Consider the following 25,464-nt stretch of genomic DNA (forward strand, 5'->3'; position numbering starts at 1 on the left):
TCCAGCTCAGATCCCTCAGCCTGCTGGCACAGATCCTTCATCCCTGTGGCACAGACTTTCTAGCTTCCACCACTGACCTTTGGGCCTTCCTAGTGCAGATCCATGAAACAGATTCCACGCAACATTGTTGTGGGCTGGACTCATGGAGGGCACTGTCATGGGCTCTAGGTCTTCAGCTGGACTAAGGCAGAACATTATTGTGGAATCTAGGCCATCAGCTGAATTCTTCGGTTTTTAGTGTGTAGACAGATTTTTTGCACTCTTGTATTTGACTCTTTGGGTCACTCCTATAAACTACACTCCCTATATTACATTGTTTCCCTTGCAAATCCCATCTACATTTGTCATCTATGATTTTGACCTTATCTAAAAAATATTCATGCAGACAAATGTCTTGAAGTGTTCTCCTGTGTTTCCGTCTCATAGTTACATAGTTTGGGGGTCTCATATTTAAGTCCTTAATAAATTTTAACAATTTTGGTATGACAAGAGATAAGAACTTAATTTCATTCTTTTCCATGAGAATATCCAGTTTTCCCAACACCATTTATTAAGGAAACTATCCTTTCCCCCATATGTGTTCTTGGAAACTTTGTCAGCAAATCAGTTGGCTGGAAATGGGTGGATTTATTTCTGGGCTCCCTATGGTCTATATGTTTGTTTTTATGTTAATATCTTGCTATTTTTGTTACTATATATTTGTAATATACTTTGAAGTTATGTGATATGATGTCTCCAGCTTTAATATTTTTGCTTGAGTCATTTTTCACTTCCTTGATTTTTAATTTTAGCATGTCTATGGTAAGTTTTTGCTCTGTGGTTATCACGAGGCTTACAGAAAAAGTCTCATAGTAGGTTGTTGTAAACTGATAACAACTTAACTTTGCTTAAAGAAAAAGAAAATTTTACAATTTAACGCAACTTCACTCCATATTTTTATGTCAATTTCATCTTTTTGTATTGAATATACCTTAGTAAGTTATAAATATTTTAATAGTTTTGTCTTTTAATGTTACACTAAAGATGTAAGTGGTTTACATACCACTGTTACATTAGAGTAGCCTGAATTTGACTGTGCTCTTTTACCAGTAAGTTATATACTTTCATTTGTATTTCACTGCTATTTATTAGTGTCTTCTCCTTTCAGCTTCAAACTTCCTTGCATTTCTTATATGACAGGTATAGTGAAAATGAATTTTACACCTGTTTTTCTGGAAAAGTCTTTCTCTTTCATTTCTGAAAGAAAGTTTTCTGGGTACAATACCTTTGTTGGCAGTGTTTTTCCAGTACTTTGTCTATATACTTCTATTCTTACATGGCCTGTAAGGTTTCTGCTAAGAAGTCTGCTAAGAAATTCACTCCTACCTCACCTGTTATGTTATTTGCTCATTTTTCTTGCTGTTTTCAGGTTCCTCTTTTTATCTCTGATCTATGACATTTTGATTTTAATATGTCATGAGTTTGCTTTATTTTTATTGAATCTAATTGAGGGCATTGACTTTCTTTTCTTTTTTGTTTGTTTGCTTTGTTTTTCTGAGACAAGGTCTCATTATATAGTTCAGGCTGGTTTTGCACTCACCATGTAGCCCAGGATGGTCTTGAACTCGTACTGAGCCTCCTGCCTCAGCCTTCCTCCCGAGTGCTGGGATTACAGGTGTGCTCCACCACACCAGGCTCAAACATTGACTTTCTTGTACCCGAATATTTATATCTTTCTGTAGGTTTGTAACATTTTCTGATATTATTTCTTTAAATACACTTTCTATTCTTTTCTGTACTGCCCCTTAAATGCTATGACTTATATATTTGTTATTTTGATGTTATCTCATAAGCTTTCTTCATTCTTTTTCATTTTTTTCTTTTTTCCCCTCAAGTTAACTTTTTAAATTAATCAGTCTTAAGTTTATAGTATCTTCCCTCTCTTTGATTAAGTCTACTGTTGATTCTCTCTTGAAGAGTCAAAATAGTCATGACTCATTTGGAATCCCTTGCATCCTAAGCCAGATTGTATCTTTCTCCCATCAGATTTCCTATGCTACCCCTAGTACCTGCAGAATGTGGCTGTATTTGGAGATAAGGTCTTTAAATAAAGTGAAGTGAGGTCATTAAGGTAGTCCTAGGTAAATATGATTAGTATCCTTACAAGAAGAGGAGATTTGGACACAGATACACACAAGGGAAAGATCATGTAAAGATACTGGAAAAAGATGGCCATCTACAAGCCAAGGAGATATTCCTCAGAAGAAACCAGTTCTCCCAACATCTTGATCTCAGACATCTGGCCCCCAGAGTTGTGAGAAAATAACTTAATTCTCTTGCCTAAACCAACCTGTCTATGGCCCTTTGTATGGTAACTCAGGCAGACTAATTAATACAGTGTGAGGGTGGGTTATTATCTAGAATCTTTTTGTTCATAGTTAGAGATAAATCAATGTTAAGTGCTTCTTCAAGGTAAATATATCTTTTGGAGTCTGAGAAACCCCTTCTCTAAGCCATCATCTCGAGGCACCTTAGGCCTTCATACAGAGTGAAATTTTTCTTCTTTCCACATGGGACTCCTGTCTGCAAGTATTTAGTTATTATATAGTTTTGGTGGGGTTGGTGGAGGAGGATGGGAAAGAAGGGAGTGGGGTAAGAAAAAGGTTTCAGCCCAAAAAAGCAAGTAATATTTTCCACTAGCTGACTTCATTCTTAATAAACCAAGAAAGAAAGAAATGAGGAATAGACAGAGGGAACTCTAAACCCATGTTCCAAAAGCCAGCAGAATCCTCAAGGGGTGATGCAGCCAAGAATCTCTTCTCCATGAAGAAAGAATACATTGGGTAGACGTGTTACTCTACTCTTGGCCTTCTGGGTTATGTCGAGCTTTCTAGCGACTAATTATGAATGTCACCGAGGTCGTGTCCCATTTCAGTGGGAGCCCCACAACACATATTTTATGATTCAAACTCTGTATGCTGAAAGGCTAATATTTTCCTGCTGTTTTTAACATCTCTAAATTTTTTACTGGATGATTACATTTAATAAATGTATCAGAACAAATTAGAAACAGGCTTTCTTTCCCATTTTAAAACAAATTGAGGGTAAATTTTTTTAATTTGAAGGAGACAACACAGATGAAATCAATCTTATCTTATTTGTTAGGGGGAGGGCCAATTAAGAAATATAGAGACAGATCTGCCAAGCCAGAGGTGCTCTCCTAGGGCTGTATCAACTTTGTACCTAAATACCTGCAGCATATCCATGGGGGGAGAGCCTGTACATAAGACAGAGAAGGCATGGGGAGATTACCTGTAATATTTCCTGTGATGGCCCAGATCGAGGGTTTAGTCTTCTGAATTCAGAGTTCAAGGTCAGCAGAAGTGATGACAATTGCCCCACCCTTCCTGTGTACTTTGAGGTGACTCTTCAGCTACCATCTTGTTTCTCAAGACTTGTGAATTGGAGGAGGGAATTCCTTCATGGATCCTATATTAAATGTGAAGCAAGGCTCCCTTTGCCACAGGCACTAGACTTCCCATGGTGAACACAGACATGGTGCTGCCCACATGAGAGAGACAGAGATTGGTCAGTTAGACAAGTATCTTAATTATTTCCCTCATCTCTAGGACAAAATAACATCCACAGTGTAAAGGAGGCAATGTATGTTTGGGCTCATGTGTCAGTATAGTTGGTTGATTCCAAGGCTGGTGAAAGGGTTTGAGTAGAGCAGAACTGCTCATGGCATTGTAACCATGAAGCAGAATGAAGGGAGGAGCCAAAAAGGGAGATAAAGTCTGCCAAGTCACACCCACAGTGACCCACCTCTTCCAGCCGGGCCCCATGTCCCAACACCAAGCCAGCAATTGTAGTGCCCCATAACCTAATCCATTCCCACAGGCCTTGCCTATGATCACATGAGGCTTTAGGGGGACATCTACCCATGAATCATAACAAGCCAAATGGGAAATTAAAAACTAGTGACAAGTTACAGAATAAAAAAGTAGAAGTTCTGTGAGAAAAAACTAACAAGAGAGACCTCCATCTTGGATCCAGAGGGGGTTTATAGAGCACTGTTTTAACCTAGAATCTCTTTTGTTTTTTTTTTTAAAGTGCTGTACATAATGATTATATTCACCCAGAATCTTAAAAGAGAGAAGTCACCCAAGTTAAGAATGAGAGAGAGAGTTGCCTGGGTGCAAGAAAGTAGAGTGAGGCCAGAAGAGAGTGCAGAATATCTAGAGAGATGGCTGAGCCAGAGGTGGTGAGGGAAGAAAATGGCCCAAAGATAAGGTTGGAGAGACACATGGGTTAAATCATTCAGGGTCTCGGGAACATCCTGAAGAATTCTTTCACGTTGGCCTGAGTGCAATGTAAAGTCAAAAGTAAATTCTAAGCTTGGAGTAAGACTACTTGTAATTTTAAGATTACTACAGCTGCTAAGTGGAACACAGACCATAGAAAGCAAGAGAGAGGGAGAATGTCAGGAGTGGGTGAAGCTAGAGATTGATCACACATGTGGAGATGGAGCAAGGCCTGTCCTGAGAACAAAGAGTGCCCGAGGCAAGCCAAGCAAACAGGTTGCTCGGCAGAGGGGTGTCATGTGACATCAACCTGTCAAATGCATAAATAAGCATTACAGTCCTTGAGTAGTTCTTTTTTTCCCATCCAGACAGAGGGTTCCATCTGACCTCAGCTTTTTGTTTTCTGACTCTTATCCTCATTTCTTCATCCTCCACTATCCTCCACCCTGAGAATTTTGAGAGTGTGCTGACCTGGCAGGGGAGAGTTAGACTAGCTGGTGGTGTGGAGTTGGGAGACTCAGGAGGAACAGAGGCAGATGGTGAAAGGCTTGGAGGAGACTGTGTGCGCATGTAAGAAAGGAAGAGGCTGCCAAATGAACAAGCAGGTGGATGGTGTGCTGTTGATTCAACCCTGGAGGAAGAGTATGTTCATGGGAAGGAATCCAATGTTCATCTATGTAAATATTAGGTGTGAGAATAGGTGAAATACTGGAGTGGAGTGCCTGAAATGAACATTAGATAGAATCTGGGGATGTGAGAAGATGTCTGGGATGGAAATAGAGTCCTGACCATATAGGAAGTATTTGAAACTTAAAGGATGGAATCATCTAAAGAGTGAGTGCACAGAGAAAAGAGGACCCAGGGTCATTTTGGGGAAATGCCTACCTCATGAGGTCAGGTAGGTGGTAACTGGCTGGGGAGACTAACAAGACAAGCAGGAAGAAAGACAGAGAGCATGACATTTCTGAGAGCTGAGAGAAAGGTGCATCCAGGAAGGAAATCCACTATGATGAATACTACTGAGAGCGCAGGCAGGTGACAACCAAGAAGGATCAATTGAACTGAGTCACTAGGAGTCTGCGGTGACTTGACAAAAACAGTTTAGGTTGCAGGAAGAGGGGAAGTCAGATTTGCTTGGGATATTCACCTCTCACAAATATGGTGGTCTAGATATTATTTTTAAAATTCTCCAGTAGAAACCATCAAAAATTATTTCTTAAAAATGAATGGTTAAGGGGGCTGAGGATTTAGCTCAGTGGCACAGCACCTGCGTGGCAAGTGTGAGGTCATGAGTTCGATTCCTGGTACCAGAAAAACAACAACAACAACAACAACAAAAATGAATGGTTAAATGACAGAGAAAATAATCTGAGACTGAATACAAAAAAGGCATGACTCCAAAGAAGATTGCAGGTGTTGAGGCCAGTTAAGAGGGTATATAAAGACACCTATGCAAGACTAGTCCTCTGAAAAGTGGTATCTTCCATGGATGAAATAAGAAAACATTATCTCCCACCCAAGAAAATAAGGAGGAAATTTGGTAGTCTCAGTTCTGGTTGTGAATAGAGGGGAAAGAATTTCTTTTTAGAACTCCTGGCCATGGCCTGACTATGTGTGGCTCTGGGGTCTGAGTTCATACTTTCTAGGGGGCATTCAAAGCCCTAAATGGAGGAGCAGGTTTATAGTGGTCCTGGGTTGTGGTCTCCATGTACCTGGCAGAGGCATATGCAGACTCTCTACCCTGAAGGACCAAGTGAAATAAAGTTCCAGTGGTCATGAGCCCCCCAAAATCACAAAACATGGAAAACAACAGTCAATCAGAAGAAGGGTAACAGAATAGCAATAACAGAATCAATACTGTGGAAGTAGTAGATACTGTTATTAGCCTAAATATAAAGAACATATAGAAGGAATTATTCAAAATGGCAGTAGCCTAAAATTTTTCAGAATTGTTGAGCAATACAAATTCAGTGCCACATACAGCATTTAGTAAATTCAAATGAGCCCAAATAGAATAAAAACAAATGCACACACTTAGCACACATTATAGTAAAACACCAAAACATAAAATTCTTAAAAGAAATAAAGGCAAACTACATTGCCATGAAAAATTACCATCAGATAGAGAGCTACTTCCTCAGCAGCAACAAAGTAATCAACCCTAAAAGTAAAAAAGTTTAAAGTACTGAAAAAAACTACCCTCAACTACAAATTCTATACTGTTTTGTTTTGTTTTGTTTTGTTTTGTTTTGTTGTCTTTTTGAGACAGGATCTCGCTATGCAGTTCAGGCTGGCCTTGAGCTCACTTTGTAAACCAGGCTAGCCTTGAGCTCGCAACGATGCTGACTCAGCCTCCCAAGTGCTGGGATTACAGGTGTGCACCATCACGCCCAGCTACAAATTCTATACTTAAAACTTTGGTGAGACAGGAAGATTGCTGTGAGCGTGAGGCTAGCCTGGGCCACATACTGAGACCCTATGTCAAAAAAAAAAAAAAAAAAAGAGAGAGAGAGAGAGAGAAAATTTATAAGTTAAGCATGCATGTTAAAATTGCTGAGGTGTTCAAAAATCTGAGTGAAAATTACAAGAGGTAATGATAAAAATTGAGAAATGCATGCACATGAGCACACACACACACACACACACACACACACACACACACACTATAATCTGAAACTGAGATGTCCAAACAAGTAGTTAAGATATAGCAAACAACAGCAAACAGAAAGAAATAAAGATAAGACAGGAAAAGTGAAATGAAATATATCAGTGATTCCAATAAATATTTAGACTAAACAGATAAAAATGAGATTTTCAGAGTAAATTAAATTTTTAAAAAAGACAAATGTTGATAAGAAAAAATAATGCAGTAACACAGATAAGTTAAAAGTATGGTGATAAAACTACTAAATCCACATGAGACAAGTGAAAGTCTTGCCCCCCCAAATTTATATCAGATAAGATACACTGTAAAGTGTTACTGGGGTAAAAAGAATCACTACCATTCAGTTCACTAGGAAGGTAAGGTAATTATAAACCTGTAATCATCTAATAGCGCAGCTTTAAAATCATAAGACCAAAATTTGTAAAATTACAAGGATTCATTGTCAAATCTACCATCAATGGTGGGAGATTTTAGAACAGATCTCTTGATACTTGACAGCTCAATCAGTTCAAAACCTAAAGATAAGGAGTATTTGAATAATGCCACTAACAAACTTACCTGTTTGTCACTGGAAACTTTGCACACAGTTCTAGAGTACATACTTCTTTGAGAAACACGGAAACTGATCATGTTAAAGGTCATAATGAATATCAAAGAAATCTGGCCATTTTCTCTGACTACAGTGGAATTAGTAGAAAAAGATACAAAGAAAATTATCATAAAAACAAAGGCAGTAACTAAAAGGAGGCAGTTCTGTGCAGTGGTGACATTCCCTACAAAACAGCCTGGGTGTGAGTGTGGGCTCTGCCTGCTCAGGAGCTATGTGGTGTTGGGCAAATTGCTTAAATGCTCAGCATCTCATATCTGACATATGTAATATAGGGTTCATAACAGTCTCACTTTCTATGGTTATTTTGAGAATTTATATTAATGAATGTAAAGTGTAAAGATTGATGCCTGACAAAAAGTAAGTATTCAACAACAGTTAACTATTCTTATTATTTTTAAATGTTAGACATTAGAAAACTGAAGAACTTAGTGAATGTATGGGTTAAATAAGTCATGATGGAAATTAAATAAACTGAGATTCAATAAACAACAAAGCTTATATATAAAATCTGGTTGATACAGCCAAAGCTGTATTTAAAAAGAAGTTATAGATTTAAATGTTTGTAATAGGAAAAATAAGTGGAGAAAATTAATAACATAACATCTAAACTAAGATACTACAAGATGAGCTGGGGAACATATCCAAAGAAAGCAAAAGGAAATAAGTAATAAAAATGAAAATCAATGAAACAAACAAACAATAGCAAGAGCAGCATCCACAACAACAAAACCAGACACAAGAAAGATCACAGAACCAAAGCTTATTATTTGAAAAAATGATAAAATACAAAAAACAGGTATAGAGATACGGAAAAATAGGAAAATAAATAGTATTATAAAGGGCAAAGGAGGCATATAGACATACAGTGGAAATTTAAGAGATAAGAGTGTATTATGAACTTTATGCCAATAAACATTAAAACTAAGAAGAAATGGACAAATCACCAGAAAAAATATAAATTATCAAACAGAGTCAAGAAAAAATAGGAAACCTGAATTACTTATGACCGCTAAGAAAACAGAATCAATTATTTAAAGTGTTCTCAGAAAGAAATTACAGGGTCCATATGGCCTTAAAATTATCTGTACCAAATATTCAATTCCATACAAACTCTTTCAGAAAGCACACACGCATACACACACACACACACACACACACACACACACACACACAAAGGAAAACCTCAAATCATTTAGTGATGGTGGTACAACTTAAATACCCAAACTAAGTAAAGACATTACTATAGAAGGTAACATAGGCCAACCTCATTCATGATCAAATAAACAATTATTAGCAAACAAAATCAGCAGCAAGTCAAACACACATACACATGCATATTATGTCTAAGTAGTATATACCCCCAAACTCAAGACTTGCTAACATTAGAAAAATCTGTTACTATAAACTCACTAAATTAACAGAATGAAGGGATGAAAAGATGTGATTGTCTCACAGCAACAAATACAGAAAAAGAATTCCATAAAACTCAGACATATTTAAATTTAAAACTGATTTTAAAAAACCCTCATACACACACCTCCTCATATTTGGAACTAGAAATGTTTTCGATTTTGGATTTTTAGAGGTTTGGGGATATTCGCTATGTATAATGAGTTATCTTGCAGACGGGATACAAGCCTAAATACAGGCTATGTATTTATGTTTGATATATATGTAGCCTAAAGAAAATTTCATATAATACATTTAGTACACCTGCATTTTTTACTGTAACACATCCATGTGAAGTTGGATGTGGAATTTTCATGTTGGCACTCAAAAAGTCTTGGGTTTTAGAGAATTTCAGATTTCAAGTTTTTGGTTGGGGATGCTAAACTCCACAGCCAAAGGGCAGTCACAGTACAGAGCAAGGACAGCAAGCAGATGCCAAGAGACGCAGATTCAGGCTAAGACTGTGAGCCTGGAGGGACGCAGAGACCTCAGAGAGGGATGCCTGAACCCCAGAGCCTTCCCCATTTTTCACCCTCATGACGCAGATCCCAGAACCTCTCTCTCTTTCTTTTAAAGATGCATTCTCCTTTCTTGCCTGAGCAAGCTTATGATGATTCTCTCTTACTTGCATCCTAAAGAATCTTAACTAAGATGATCATAAACTCAGGCCAACTTGTAAAGCTTTCTCGTTCCTCTCTTTAGTCTCCATGATGTGATATGGGATGAATCTTTTTGGAGAATTATGAACCCTCTCGTGGGAGGATAAAATCAGAAAGGTTACAATATTCAGTAGATTCCAAATTTGGCAAATTGGCTCAGGATCGATGCCAGCTCTATCTATTATTCTCTCACACATCTGGATATTATCCATTCTGTATGAAATTTATAATCACCTCATTGATGCCCTTAAGAAGTTCAGGCTGGGACCTCCAAAAGAATGTTGCCAATAAATGGCTTATCCTCAGATTGTTTTAGCAATCTCTCTGTCTTTATCAGTGATGAGGGATAGTTTTACTGCCCGCTGCACTCCCACTCCAATTTGTCTGAGCAGATAAGACCTACTAACATGAGACTGTCACAAGATGACATACACACTTTCTCACCCGAGGACAATTTTTTCCAGTAACTGCAGATCAACAGAAAAAAAGATAAAGAGGTCTGTTTCAAAACCAAGGATTATTTTAAATAAGTGTTAATGTGAAACACTGACTAACACACAACCCAGAGGGTGAGGAAATAAAGTTGTAATCTCCTTACCCTGCAAAAAACTAAAATGTAAAAAATAAGGCAAGTCCTGAATCAAGGTAAAGATCCCTGGATTGGAAGGTGCCAGTTAGAACGCCTGCCTCCACCTTTTACTAGATCTGGAGAAATAACATTTAAACCCTGTCTTCTATCCAAGAGAAAACCATAAGGATAGTAATTTCTACCCCCAGGACTACTGGAGGACTACAGGTATCAACATCTTTCTAGGACCCTGATACTTGACCTAGCTGGGACTTGAAGAATGTCAGGGAGTCAAAAATGAAAACTTCTTTTTGAAAAGTAAAAGTAGATTCCTCTAATGCTACAGCAAGCTTCTTTCAATGTTGAGAAACCATTTGTAATCATAGGGTGATTTTTATTGAACTGTATGTATAAATCCCTACAGTCCAGTAAATTGTTGCCTGTCAGCAGGTTGAAATTGTCTGTTACTATCATAAAGTGTCAGCAAAGGGTGAGGAGAAATCTAGGTGTAACTCAGAGCTCTTGAATGGTGAGATTCTTCTTGAAGGCCCTCAACACTTTCAGAGAAAACAGTCTCTGACCAGTGAAACAGAAAGGGAAAGAGTGGGTCAAAACTGTCTGGTGCCCCAGAAACATGGGGATAAAGCTGACCAGAGAGTACGGTTGACAAAAATGTCGTGACAACTGATACTCTCATGGCCCCTCATACAAGGAGTCCTACTGGGGGACCACATCAATCTTTGGTGCCCAGACAGGTCCTTCTCAGGAGGTTTGCCAGCCTGAGACCCTCTCTCAGTCTGGGCTGCACCAGAATGTCTTCCACCTGACACTCAACTAGTTGGCATTGAACCCTTACCCTGCACACAGACACAACGGAAGCAGCTGGACCCATGACTTTCACAGTCCGAATCCTCCCCCAGCACCACTAGCTATACATGACCTGGGCAACTACCCAGGACTTTTCTTGGCTCTGCTTTTTCTCCAGAAGTTGGAGGAAAGCCAAACAACCTCTGTCATAATAGATCAGAGTCAGGCTGACCCACTTGTCTCTTCTGCAAGGTACTTATCCGGGAATTGCCACAAAAAGCTGAGGTTTAAACAAATACCATCTACTTTATTCCAGGGGATAGTATAGCTGCAGCATCTAGGACAGTGAGGTGACCTCAAGCAACTGTCCTTCCTTGCACTAGTCTATCTTTTACAGAGAGGCCATGATGCTGGTGTGTGTGTGTGTGTGTAGGTGGTCTGGGAATGGGCAGGGGCCTACTGTGCTCTTTCAGTTCTTCAGGATCTTCTCTGGCCACTAGCAGGTACTACTGAGTGCTCTTGGCCGCCTGCACACAGAGTGTCTCTCCTCTCTGCAGTGCACTGGGACTCCCCAGGGCCACGTGTGAGTGTCAACAAGCACAAGCAGGCATCCAGAAGAGGCTGGCCAGGCTCCTGCCCTAGTGGAGAAAAGGCCTGAGCTTCAGCACCCTTGTGACATCTCTTTGGGATCCCCAGAGATCCATTTTGTTTATTTCATGCCTTGGCTGTGTTCCAAAGGTTGGTTGATGCCAGATAAATGAGGTGGTGATGAGTCTCCCCGAGGAATTAGTCTTGAGACAAGTCTACTGAATAAACAGGGAGCTTTGAATCACACCACCTTTTAAAAAAAATTTATAAGCATGTCCAATTGTTTCAGTGTTTTCTTATGCAACTGGTAAATGTAATCACCCAGGCATTGTCCAGCTGGATTATATTTCCAAACAGCAAACAGCAGCTCCATGAATATCATGAAAGAAAGGGTCAAGACATGTTTGCTGATAATCTTATCATCATGCTGGATCGCAGATCTCTTCTGAGACTTCCTCCTACTCCAATTTTATGCAGATATTTCTCTACTCTGCTTCAGCCAGCTTTGCTGTTCTGTGTGTGATTCTGAAACACCCACACTCAGCGGAGGAATGGAGCAGTGAGGGACAGCAAGGAGAAAACTCTCCATCAAAGGGGGTGAGGACATCACATCCTGCAGTGAAGACTGACCCCCAGGACACAGTGATCCCAGGAGAGGTAACTTCTGGTTTAGATCATGGTGCGTTAGTCAGCTTTTCCTCGGCTGGGACAAAATATCCATCACACACAACTTAAAGGAGAAAAGATTTATGTTGTCTCACGATTTCAGAGGTTTCAGTCCATGGTTGACTGGCTCCAAGGAAGAAATATCATGGCAGAAGAGAAAGGTGGAGGAAAGCTGCTCCACCCATGACAGCCAGGAATCAAAGAACAAGGAAAAGTGAGCCAGAGAGAAAGGAAAGGGCTAGGGACAAGAATCGAACTTCCAGGTCATGTCCCCAGTGATCCACCTCCTCCAACAAGGCCCCATGTCCTAAGAGCACATGCGGCTGTGTATTCAGCAGTGGATCAACCCATTGATAAGGTCAGTGCACCCATGATCCAATCAGCTTCCAAAAACCCCACCTCTGAACACATGAATCTCTAGTGGACATTCTTAATTCAAAATACCACACATGGGGATCAACATAGGGGATACAAAAAATGACAATAGGCATCGAGGTACAGGTATCACCTAAGATACTGATGGTGAACCATTTAGAAATTTCAATGATAACAAACAGCTGGTTGTGCACGCATGCCATAGCTTTGCCACCACTGACATAAGGAACAGAAGGTCTGCAGAAGGTCTCTGTGCAGATGTAGCTATGCAGGGCCACTAGGGCTTGAGCCACAGCTCTACTCTATTAAGCAGGAAGTGGGATCCATGTGCCATGTCTAGGCTCCAGGCCTGTTTTTTTAGATCCTGAGGAGTTGGACATAGCATTGGCTGAGAATGTGACTTGCCTCCATAATCCAAAGCAGTGCCCCAGAGAACATCAAACCAGCAGATGCCATACATGTCTAATGAGCCATGGTAGAAGAAGGGGAAAAGGGAAGAGAAGAGAGTTTGGACCCTTCAGTGTAACCTGGTTTTATGTCCATCAGAAGGGAAAGGAAAGAAAATCTAGTCATCCCTCAGCATCCATGGGAGATTGGTTCCAGGACCTCCTGTAGGTAACAAAATCTGCAGAAGCTTAAGTCCTTTATAAAACGTAGCATAGTATTTGCACATAACCTACACACATCCTCTTGTATACTTGAAATTATATCCAGATTACTTATCATCTCTAATACTATGTAAATGCTATATGAATAGTTGTTAAATTGTATTTTTAGGGAATAATGACCAAAAAAGACATCTGTACATATTCAAGACAGACAAAATTTTTTCTCAATACAGTATTTTCAATCTGTGATTGGTTGAATCCATGGATGTGGAATCCATGAATACAGAAAACTGACTGTACTTATTGAGTTCCTAACATGGACAGGTTTTACAAGATATGGAAAACGAGGCTGTCTACGGTAAGCTACAAGGTCAGAGTCCCAACCATGAGACTGTACCTGTAGCAAACCCAGTGGCACCCTTTCCAAGACAAGGGCCCTGCGCCATTTCTCCACAAAAGCAGAAATGCAAGATCCAAGGCTGTCTCTCCTACTCCACTCTCTGATTTTAGGAAATTCAAACTAGGTTTGCTTGAATATGGAGAAAAGAGGGAATGTGTAAGTAAAGCTAACTACCAACAATTTAAAAACTTGCTTGACCCTGTCAATCCTTAAAGAAAGAAGGTGGGAAATAAAGAGAAGCAGCCAAGGCAAAAGTCACATGATTAATCGGAGATAGCAGAGTTGGGCTGTAGTGGCCAGCTGAGAGCTATGAAGACAGCATTCCCACGAGGACAGATGAAGGGTTTTCACCACATCCAAATGAGGCCAGATTGATTCTCCACTTACATTCTGAGATTAAGAGCTAAATCCAGAACATATGTAAGCACAAAGCACTGGCCACTTGAATATCAATAGCTGCATGCCAAAAGTAGGCCTAGGTTTGCCAACTCCTATTCCAGGCCTTTCCTGACTCACTAAAGAGGTTTTGGGTAATTTAACTAAAGCCTACCTCGCTTCCCTGGGCTGTACAATGAAAGCAGGGTGGGGGGACACCAAGGAATAGGAAAAGGGTCCTCAGAAAAGAAGAGTCTGCTCTAGCTGATAGACCTCTACCACTGTAGGAGGTTCAATTTAACTAGCACTACCCACTGAGAGACTCAACAAGACCTGTCTGTGGACACCTGGAAGAGGGTTAGGAAGGCGAAGGACCTGTCCAAATTCACACAGTTGCAAAGTCAAATGTTAGATTCAAACTTGGCTCATCCCATTAGGGAGAACAATGCTCTTTATTGGAGCAGAAGGGCAGAATTAGTAGACTCCAATTTGCATATGGCACAGCAATTTGTCCAGGGACTTCAGAGTTCAAAGCTTGGCTCTGCAATCTTTTAGTGTTTTACCTGAGGCAAGTTATTTAATATCTCTGACTTCCACTGCCTACTTTTAGATTCATTTGCTGTAATAATTCCACTTAAACCACATCTTAGTTTATAATTTTTTTTTGTACTGTTTTAGTGGAAGCCTTAGGATTTATAGTACAAGTTGAGCACCCCTAATCCAAAAGTTGAAAATACAAAATGCATAAAAAGCTCAGAAAGTTTCAGGTTTCAGAGCACTTCAACATTTCAGCAGTAAAGTCTATGTGAATATGTCCAAATCCAGTGAACTTTAAAATCAGAAACATTTCTGGTGAAATCTCAAGCATTTCAGATAAGGGAAATTCAATCTGGATAAATCTTTAACTTATCCCAGTATATTTTCCAGTAATACTATATGAATTTGGGTATAGTGTGAGGTCCTTAAAATGATATATTTTCTTTTCTTTCCTCTTGGCCTTTGTGCTAATGCCACCCACTTTATTTCTATGTATGTTGTAAACATCACACAACATGGTTATTAATTTTTTTGGTACTGGGAATTGAACTCAGGACCTTGTGCTCACCAGGCAGGCACTTGTGCCACTGACCTATATCCCTGGCATGTTTATTATTTTTCTTTAAACAGTTTTTAAAGAGATTTACATACTGAGAGAAATCTTATATATTTACCCATAAAGTTACTATTTTGATGATTTTTATTCTTTTGTATATAAATCAATATTTACATATGGTATCATTTTCCTTCTGCCTGAAAATTTTCTTTTAATATTTCATATACAGTAGTAAACTCTTGTTGATGATGATCCCTTTCAATTTTTGCAAGTCTGGCAGAGTCTTTATTTTACTTTTATTTTTGAAACATACTTTTGTTAGATATAGAATTTTAGATTAATTTATCCCTTTCATTACTTTAAAGATGCTGTTTCATTGTGTTTCCCTTACATAGGCCTTTTGAACAATACAGTTTCTGTATTCCTTTAAAGTAAGAAGGATCTTTTGCTCTCTTTTCCAAGGGGAATAAAAAAGAATCAAAATCCAAAAGGACAGCAAACTGAAATCTTTAAATAGATCAGGATACATGTAACTTCCACATAGGAAAATGAAATAGTTTGCAGCAATGTAAATTTACTTAACAATTTTCTTTTCAAGGATCATGTGAGGCTTCCACTGATCTATTAGGAATCATTAGTAAAGGTTTCTTACTAAAACTGCTTTATATGAAAGACAATAAAATCACTTCAAGATAAATTTGCTTATGATTTATGTGTTCTGCTGTCTTTTACTTGCCTTGCCCCTAGTGCGAAATCTGCTGTCATTCTTCTATTTGTTATTTTATATGAAACATTTCTTTTTTAATGTTTCTTAGCCAGGCTGATGAGGAAAGGCACTATTCCCAGTCCTGTGTAAGCACTGAATGCTGTTCCTTCTGATCCTTCAGCTGACTCTTCTGTCTTTCACTTGATTCATTTCCTCACACACGTGCACTAATCTGTACTCAGTTGCATAATTAAGGCAGATCTGTTGCAGATCTGAGTTCTCTCTCTGTCCAGTACTGTCCCCTGTGAAATCGACACACTTGGTCTCCTTACACACACAGCTGCATATCTTTTATTTATTGTTTATTGTGCTCTGCCTTGGTTTCCCCTCTTGAGGTATAGCCTGGAAACTCAGGATAGTAAACTGGGGTAATTGTAGGGCTTATTATATAGTTTATTCCCTTTCTCAAAGGTCACTGTCTTTCACTGACTGCTGTCCAGTGTCTTGCAAACTATTTAGTGCATATATATTGACTTATTTAGTCACACAGGCATATATGTGGCCAATTACTCCACTTTGGCCAGAAGTCCCCAGTGCTCATGTGACTGAAATCTTAGCACCCCCAGTTCCATGCACAGTGTACAGTGTCTCCTCATACTTGGCCTTTAAAATAGGGGACATATGCCTAGCACACTCTCCCACACATAGGGAGAATTCATCAATACTTTGCCATAATTCTTAACCAGCAGTCACTAAGGCTACATGCTTGCATGAGCATGAATTATGACAGTTTCAACCAGAATGGTGTACTTTACCAGATTTTTGAGAAAAAATATTTCTTGTATGAAACCTCTTTAACCTAGGCTGTGTGTACAAAAAGTGACTGACTATCCTGCAATGGTAGAGATAGTTAGAAAAATTACGGCCTGGAAGCAAAAGAGTGAAAATATTAAAATATGATTTAATTCTAAAGTTTCACTTCTATTTGTGCTCTGCACATACCTACTTCACTGCTAAGAATGTTCTCTAAGTAACAAAATATAACCCTTCAAACATTCAACCTATCAGGCAAAGAAAGGAAGAGCTCCCAAAAGTTCTGTAAAATCAGCCAACCTAAGACTCTCTCATGACTTCCTGACACAGGGTGATGTTATTAAAATCAGCCACTAAGTATTATGGAAACATCAATTTGTGGAGAGAAAGAATCTCAGAATCCAAAGGTTTCCATGGAGAAGCTCAAGAATAACAGTGCTGGGATCATGAACTCTCACCTAGACCAAACTAGGAGGTCTATTGTATTGTTCATCCGTCCCAAGATTCAAGATAAGCCAAGCAGGTAGAAAGAAATGCTCTCTTTTTTCAGTGCTTAGGAGACAAAGGCCTTATTCTTTTCCATTTTCAATTAAAAAATCCTAAGATTCTGGCCTCAGCAGAAGCTACCCCAAGGTCTCGGCTAGAAAATGTATTCCACTTCTTTCTGTCACCACAGACACACTCTGCTGACCTTCCGCTCCCTGCTATATATAGCAAGACCCTTTCCCTTTGATCAGTGCGTCTGGGCTGTGTTTTGGAAACAGCTGGCTGTGACACACTAGCAGGTCATGGAAATCAGTTTAATGCATTATGACTAGCTTTTCTTAAAGTGACACAAAATGCAAAGAAATAAAACCTAGAACATATCACAAGAGTGAGGACAATATTTTTTCATGCAATTTCTCTTTTTCAACTTCATGTGTACAAACATGTTTGTAAATACTGGGTTGTAATGAAAAGTACGCCTTTTACTTTGGGTTATGATCAAAAGAATTTGAAAACTACTGGTCCAGAAACTATTAAGCATTCTGTGTTTAACTGTGGGTGGGAGTGGAAATTAATATAACCTTTGCTGACAATGTCAATGTCACTTTAATAGTTGATTCCAAGAAAACATTCAAAGGCACACAAAAATCTAACAAATAAAAAGTTTGGTAGTAGCATGTTTTCTATAGTATCACTTATAAAAACGGAAAAAAATTATATAACCTGAGGAATTGGTTCAATGAATTATGGTACACTTACATGATAAATAGTACTAATCATTAAAACTTATTTCACAGGCATGATCTCAAGGATTATTCCTATCAAATCTTAGGTGGAAATGGGAGGTTAAAAATTTTTAAACTCATATACAATACAGAGAAAGAATGTGGTGCAAAAACCTCAGACATCTCTGAGAAGTATAACTGTGGCACATATTTGCTTTCTTCTTTGTGCTTTTCTGTATTTTCAAAACCTTCTAGGATGCACTGCTTTTGTATTGGTATAATAATACAACAAATGTGATTTAAAATCTGCTTTACTCAGGAAAAAAGCATTTTCCCCAGGTGATCCTCATGTTAGGCGATAGCTACACACAATAAAGTTAGCAACGGAGAGAACCAGGATTTCACAAGCCTGGGTGGTCACAGTGGAGAGGCAAACATAAGGTGACGGATATGCTCAGATCCTGGTAAACTGTGCAATGATTTCCCAGTCTCTTCTAAAGTCCCGAGCTCCTAAAGTAGACACATGACATCAAAATCTGTCCCCAAGAAATAAGTTGTCAGTGGGAAATCTTGCTCTAAATATGAGTAGCCAAAGTAATGATAGTCATATTCTTAAAATAAAGTGTTTGGGGATAAAAAAAAAAATAACAATAATAAAGCAAGAAAAGACCAAAGCAGACAAGTTTTGTGGATTAATCCCAAGTTCTAGGGATAAGGGGAAAAATGGATACATAGAACATTCATTCATTCATTCATTCATTCATTCATTCATTCTCTCATTCAATCCCTCTGGCTTTTGGAGGATCTGTCTATTAGCCTATCAGCAAGTTATCACTCAGTCCTCAGTTGTTTACGGAATACACCACACTATCTCAGTCTTAGGCCGGCGTGGTGAGGATTAGTCCCTGCCCTCACAGTCCAGCCTCAAGTTTTCTCATTTGTAAAATAACAGTCAGCAAATGTCACTGACACTGTAAGTGCCTACCACACACCCAGCCCTGTATGAAGGCTCCGTCTCTGTGAACATAGTCAGTGGCACAGTGGTCCAGGGGCTTGTGGGCAAATCCAAGTGCTGGCCACAGGTAGCTGTGTAGACAGGGCGCTTCCCTTCTTCCAGGTCTAATGCATTTCTCTTGTCAATGCTTTCTTCCTTAGCACCCTCCCTTGGACTCTGCTCCTGCCTACCCCATGTCCCTCAACATGCCACATCCCTATCTTTATTATGTGTGCAGGTGTCCCCTGCCTGTCACATTTGATATAATAAGAAAGAGTCATTTGGTCTTTATCCACAGTCCTGGAGCAGAGCTCCTAATATAATGTAATAAATATACATTTATTCTCTGCGCCCAGTTCCTGATACAGAACTCCAAAAAAGTTTGTCATTTCCTGCATGGTAGCTGTGGGAGGAACACCTTTTGTTCTGATATTTGGTCTTTGGCCCTGGTTCCTCACCTAGAGTTCTTAAATCCTTTGGAATTTCCTAGGTGCTAGGAGATCTTTTGTCCTTAGTTGTCCTTGATGGCAACTCTTAGTGGGCTCCTGCACAGCTTCAGGATGGGGGCTGCTCATCTCAGAGATCAAGCCACCATAACAAGCTTGGAATGCTCATCCTTACTTCCCTTCCTGTAAGAAGGGGAGAGGGATTTTCAATTAATGACCAATCATGCCCGTGTGACAAAGCCTCCACAATAACCACTAAAATACATGGTCAGAGAATTTGGTAAACATACATATCTACCTTCCAGGAAGGTACCTTCCAGGAACTTCTTGGGGACAGAAACTCCTGTTCTTGGGACCCCTCTAGACCTCAGCTTCTGCATCTCTTAATCTGGCTGCTTATCCGTGTCCTTTATCAAGTCCTTTATAATAACAGGTGAATGTGTTTCCCTGAGTACTACAAGCTGGTATAGCAAATTATTGAACCATTTTCTGTTGCTGTTATAAACCACATGAAGTTGGATATTTTAAAAGGAAAAGAGGTTTATTTAGCTCACAGTTTTTGAGGTTGAATGTCAAAAATTAGGTGACCCTACCATTTGGCTCTGGTGAGGGCCCTCTCTGGCTATGTCAACATGACAAGTGACGTCACATAGCAGAAGCTTGGTCTGTGAGTGGTACACCAGTGAATACCAGTGAGTGGTACATGTGGAAAAGGGGTCAAGTGCCAATAAAGAAAAACAAGAGAGTGAGTCCAGGAAACCTAACTTGCTTTATAATAACCTCTTACAGTATATTATCCAGTCTTGCAAGAACTAATCATACCTCAAAAGAGCTAACCCTGTCTCTCATGAAAAATATTAATTTATTCATGAAAGTGGGTCATTCATGATCCCTAATGCCTCTTGATGGTCCCATTGCCTTAATGTAGTCACATGGGGGAATCAACCCTCAATATGAGTTTTGGGGAGGACAAACCATAGAAAAGAGGGTGAGTCCAGGAGGAAGACTATACATCCAGACAATCACACATGGCTCTGATCAGACCCCTGCCTCAGGCTGAGGGATCCACTAGCTCAGGGTGGCACAATCTGAACTGGCTCAGTGCCCCTGCAGTGTCCTGACTTGTCCCTGTGAGAGCTGCTCCCATCTGAGCAGTCACTTCAGTTCTCACCTCCCACCTGGTAACCTAACCTTACTCTAACCCAGAACCTCGGGCTTCTGATCCCAGCTCCTACCTGCCTATTTTGAAGGCACAGCCAGATTCTGGAGCTGCAGGAATTAGGACCTGATATGTCAGATCACTAAGGAAGGTCACAATAAGCCGTTGCCCTGGCTGCCTTGAAGGACCTGGGCTCTCGGCTCAGCTGTACCCCCAGTGCCAATAGCCATTTCATTCTCCACTCTCCTTCTCCATTTGAACTCCCACACAGCATGCTACAGGGACAAAGTAATCATGTCTACCACCACCACCACCACCATCATCACAGACTTAGCCACCTTAGGAAAAGGGTCGTGCTGGCTCTTGGATAATCCAGCACCAGTGTTCATGTGGGGAGAAACCCTCGGCTCTGACAGCAACTCTGTCCCTCGCCCATCCACGGGTCCCTAACTCAGATGAGTAGAGAAGGATGTTAAGCTTTCCAGAAACTCTTCCTTCTTCTTTTATTTTCTTCAGCTACCTTTGACTTGTTCTTGACCTGTGCTCTACTGAGGCTAAAACTCTTCCTCCTCCTTTAAGATCCAAAGCTATTGTTTTCAGGTAGTACTTGACCAAATTCAACATCAAATTCAGACCAAAGGCCCCACAGGGTCTCCCTCCTTCCATCCACCTCTGGGAGGTGTCACCTGGGAGCTGCAGGGCTGCTGCATCTGGGCCACATTTGTATGAAGTACTGCATCCCTGGGGGTCACCAGTATGAGGCTACTATCTGAGCTAAACACCAGTGGCTGCCACATTGGGATACAGTTTGGATGCCTGACGCCCAGAACTGTAAGGTAACAAATTTCAAGCCACCAAATCTGTGACAATTATGATAGTCCTAACTCTTCATAAGTTTTAAATTTCACACCATTCTTAGTAGCATGATGAAGTCTCCCGCCATCTCTTTCCATCCCATCAGGGCACAAATCACCCCTCTATCCCACATAGCCATACTGTGGACACCAGTCACTCCTTAATCATTTAGTAGGCATCTCAGTTACCATATCAACTGTCATGGTGTCATAGTACTTGTGTTCACGCATCAGTACTGTATTCAGTGCCTAACCTAGTACTGTATTCAATGCCTAACCATTCGTCTCACCTCATCACAGAAAGAAGGGTGAGCACAGTACAATGAGATACTGTTTGTCTTCTCAGATAGAATTTATCACCCTTGAAGAGGTATTTTGAAAGACAGATTACAGTCAACATTTTTATAGTGTAATGCTATAATTGTTCTATTTTATTATTAGTTATTGTGGTTAATCTCTTACTATGTCTAATTTATAAATTTACTTTTATTATAGGTAAGTGTAGGAAAAAAAACATAGTATATAAGCCATGGTACTATCAGTGGCTTCAGGCATACATGGGGGTCTTCAACTGTATCCCCACTGATAAAGAGGGATACTTAGGAACAGCAGCAGTGGAAACCCAACACAGACTGTGAGTAGTTTTCTCCTTCAAAATGGTCTCAGTATTGTCCATTCTTCAGTCACCTGGGTACAACTACTATGCAGCGTGTACTGACAATCATTCGTCCCCCTCCATATACACTTCCCCTTTCAATTTCAGTTTTTTTTACAATATTGCAAAATGTCATAATTGGAGGGGTCTGTTTTCCCTCTCTTTCCCTTCTTTTGAATATCTCCCTATTAGTCTTATTTTAGAGCGTCTTTCAGTGAGTTATTGTCTGTAAGTAAAGCCAAGAGCAAAATTTTACTGAATTTTTTCTATATTCAATAAAATTGTGGGACACAGAGGAATCCCCGGGACCAGATACTAGAATCAAGGATGCTCAACTTCTTCGGAGCACTTACAACTGATTGGGTGGATCCGAGAAGTGCCCTCAAGTATGGTCTCATGGGTTTCTGGTCTTGAAGACAGAAGTCCCAGAAGTTGGAGATTGGTAAGAGAGAAGATGTTCAGAGGTGTTGATTCACCAATTGCTTTCCACCAGCTGAGACGATTGATCTTTTTCCTTTATAATGTTAATAGGATGAATTATATATATATATATTGATTTTTTTCAGTTAAAACAATGTAATTTTCCTGGAGGCAGATCCCATTTGGCTGCTGTACATAATCTTCAGTATTTTTTAATCTATGTAATTTGTTAATATTTTTTTTACAAGAAACTTGCTTTGTTTTGTTTATGTTTGCAGTGTTGGTATGATGCTATTGTTCTTTTTTTCTTTTACTACTCTCTTTAAAATAAAATGAAAAATAAATTTTAAAAAAATTTCTTTACAGGAGATACTGGTATTTGCTGGTTTTTGGTATCAGGGTAGTAGTCCTACATGAATTAGAAAGTTTTCCCTTCACTTCTATTTTCTGAAAAAGCTTGTATAAAATTGATATGTTTTCTTTTATTAAATATTTATTGGATTTCACCTTTACTACTAAATAGGGATGTCTATGTTTTTTACTTTTTTGAATCACTTTTAGATATATATCTTTTTTTTTTTTTTTTTTTTTTTCGTTTTTCTCCGGTACCGGGAACGGAACTCATGACCTTGCGCTTGCCAGGCAGGCGCTTTTGCCGCTGAGCTAAATCCCCAGCTCCAGCTAAATCCCCAGCCCCTTAGATATATATCTTATTCAAAATTATTTGTATTTAATGTATGTTATCAATGTACCAGCATTACAACAATAATAATATTTAGTTTTATGTCTTTAATTTCTATAGGATCTGTAATGATGGCCTCATTTATTCCACATACTGATCATTTATATCAAGCTCATTTATTTTTAAAACAAAAAACATGTTTTTGTCTTATGTTTCCTCTGTTCTTTGATCACTTTTCCCTTGATTTCTGCTCTCAATTTTATTATTCTTCTATTTACTTTGGGACTAGTTCCTCCTTTTATAGCCTATTAAAATAAAATTTACACTACAGACTTTGGATCTTTTTTTCTAATGTAAGCATTTAAAAGTATAAATTTTCCCCTGAACACTGCTCTAACTGTACACCATAAATTTTAATGTGTTGTATTTTGTTTTAATTTAGTTTAAAATCCTTTATTTCCCTTGTGATTTCTTCATTTATCTATGAATTAGTGTGTTATTTAGTTCCTAATATTTTGAGACTACCTCATATATTTTTCTGTGATTGATTTCTAATTTAAGTGGATTCTAATTAGATAACGTACTCTATGACTTCAATTATTTTAAATTCAAAGGGCCTGTATTAATAAATACTCTATACACACTTTAAGAGGACTGTAATCTGTTGTTGCTGGGTAATGTTCTGTAAACTTCATTTAGGTTAAGTTCTATTCACAATGTTTTTCATATCCTTTAGGTCATCACTGATTTTCTATTTATTAAATCAATGAGACAGCAGAACTGATGTGTGCAACCATAATTTTGGATTTCTCCTTTCCATACTGTCCACATTTCGCTGTACTTATTGTGAGGATACTTTATCACATCCATGCATGTTTTACCTTCTTGATGGCAAGAATGCATTATCACCATGAAGTGTTCCTATTTATCTCTGGGAACATTCTCTTCTTTAATGTGTATTTTGCTTGATATCAATATACCCACTCCAGCTTTCTTATGGTTAGCATTCACAGATATAAACTTTTTGATTGTTTTTCTTTAAAACTATTTGTCTTTATGTTTCAAGCAGGTTTCTTGTAGAAATTATGAATCTTCAGTTTTGAATCATACTTGACAACCTCCAAGTGAAACAGGACTGTTATTTATATACAATATAATTGTCAATGTGATTGAGTTTAAAACAGTTATCTTGCAGTTTTTTCTATTTATTCCATATGTTCTTTTTTCTCTTTTCCCTCTGCTTCCGACTTCCTTTGGTTAATTTCTGAATGATTTGTAGCATTCCACGGTTAGCTTTTTAACTATGTCGCTATTTTTTTTTGTAATTTTTCTAGTGTTTAAAACATGCGTCTTTGCCAAGTGTAGTGGGGCACATCTATAATCTCAGCACTTGGGAGGCTGAGGCAGGAAGACTGCTGTGAGTTCAAGGTCAGTCTGTGCTACAAAGTGAGTTCAAAGTCAGCCTGAACTACATAGTGAAATCTGGTCTCAAAAGACAAAAAATAAATAAGTAAAAACAAAATAAAATATGTGTCTTTGGCTACCAAATGTTCTTCAGATGATGCTATACCACCTCACAGATAATATAGGAGCCTTGTGGTAATGCAGTATACTCCCACTCCACTCTCCCATCCATGTGCTCTTGTGAAGATTTTATATATGAAGATAAATAGAGAAATAAATATATAGCATATATCTGCATGGATGTATCATCTACCTATGTAGAAGACCTACATAGAAGACATATATGAACTTACTTGCTATTTTAATTTAAAAAATTTTTTCCTTTGCTCCACATTATTGAGGAATGACTTACAAGAGACTGCATTCATTCACCATACACCATTTATTTGACAGCTGTACCTACCCATGAGAACATTACCTCAGTTGAGCTGCAAAACATTTCCAATATCCTCCACAAATTGCCTCATGTCCTTTGTAATCCATCCTTTCCTCTAACCCCATCCTAAGATAACCACTGACCTGTTCTTTGTCATTACAGACTAGCTATGTTTCATGTAAATGGGATTTTACAGTAAGTGCCGCATCTTGGTCTATGAAATAGAATATCATACTCTGTTTGCACATGGGGAAAACCAAGACTCAACTGAGGTTACACACTTAAGTCAAGATCTAGTATATGTTAGGGCAGATCTAGGACACAAACCTAGACCCCTCTAGTCCTAAACAGTATGCTTTTACTATAAATAATGTGCCTTTTAGTACCTCAAGCAAGTTTTGCACTAATCTATGCAACAGTATTACTACTTGTGCCTTGGGCTGTGACTACAGTATAATGACTCTCAGAGAAAACAAGATATGGTCATTTCAGAAAACAATTACATGATTCCCCACTGACCTGACCTCTCCTTTCCTCT

The 25,464-nt window shown here is 38.9% G+C and overlaps 1 protein-coding gene and 1 long non-coding RNA gene across 2 annotated transcripts in view; one reads left to right on the forward strand and one right to left on the reverse strand.

The window, feature by feature from the left end:
• Window positions 1-25,464, reverse strand: part of Acoxl (acyl-CoA oxidase-like) — a 289,029-nt gene that overhangs the window by 132,400 nt on the left and 131,165 nt on the right.
• The window catches only part of LOC102003115, a 9,640-nt gene continuing 5,785 nt past the window's right edge, over window positions 21,610-25,464 (forward strand). Inside the window, exons 1-3 of the long non-coding RNA XR_263459.1 lie at window positions 21,610-21,699; window positions 22,279-22,426; window positions 24,421-24,514. This is a non-coding gene — a long non-coding RNA (uncharacterized LOC102003115). The remainder of the gene's footprint in view (window positions 21,700-22,278; window positions 22,427-24,420; window positions 24,515-25,464) is intronic.

The sequence above is a fragment of the Chinchilla lanigera genome, unplaced genomic scaffold, assembly GCF_000276665.1.
Source record: "Chinchilla lanigera isolate Chin_1 unplaced genomic scaffold, ChiLan1.0 scaffold00069, whole genome shotgun sequence".
Classification (NCBI taxonomy): domain Eukaryota; kingdom Metazoa; phylum Chordata; class Mammalia; order Rodentia; family Chinchillidae; genus Chinchilla; species Chinchilla lanigera.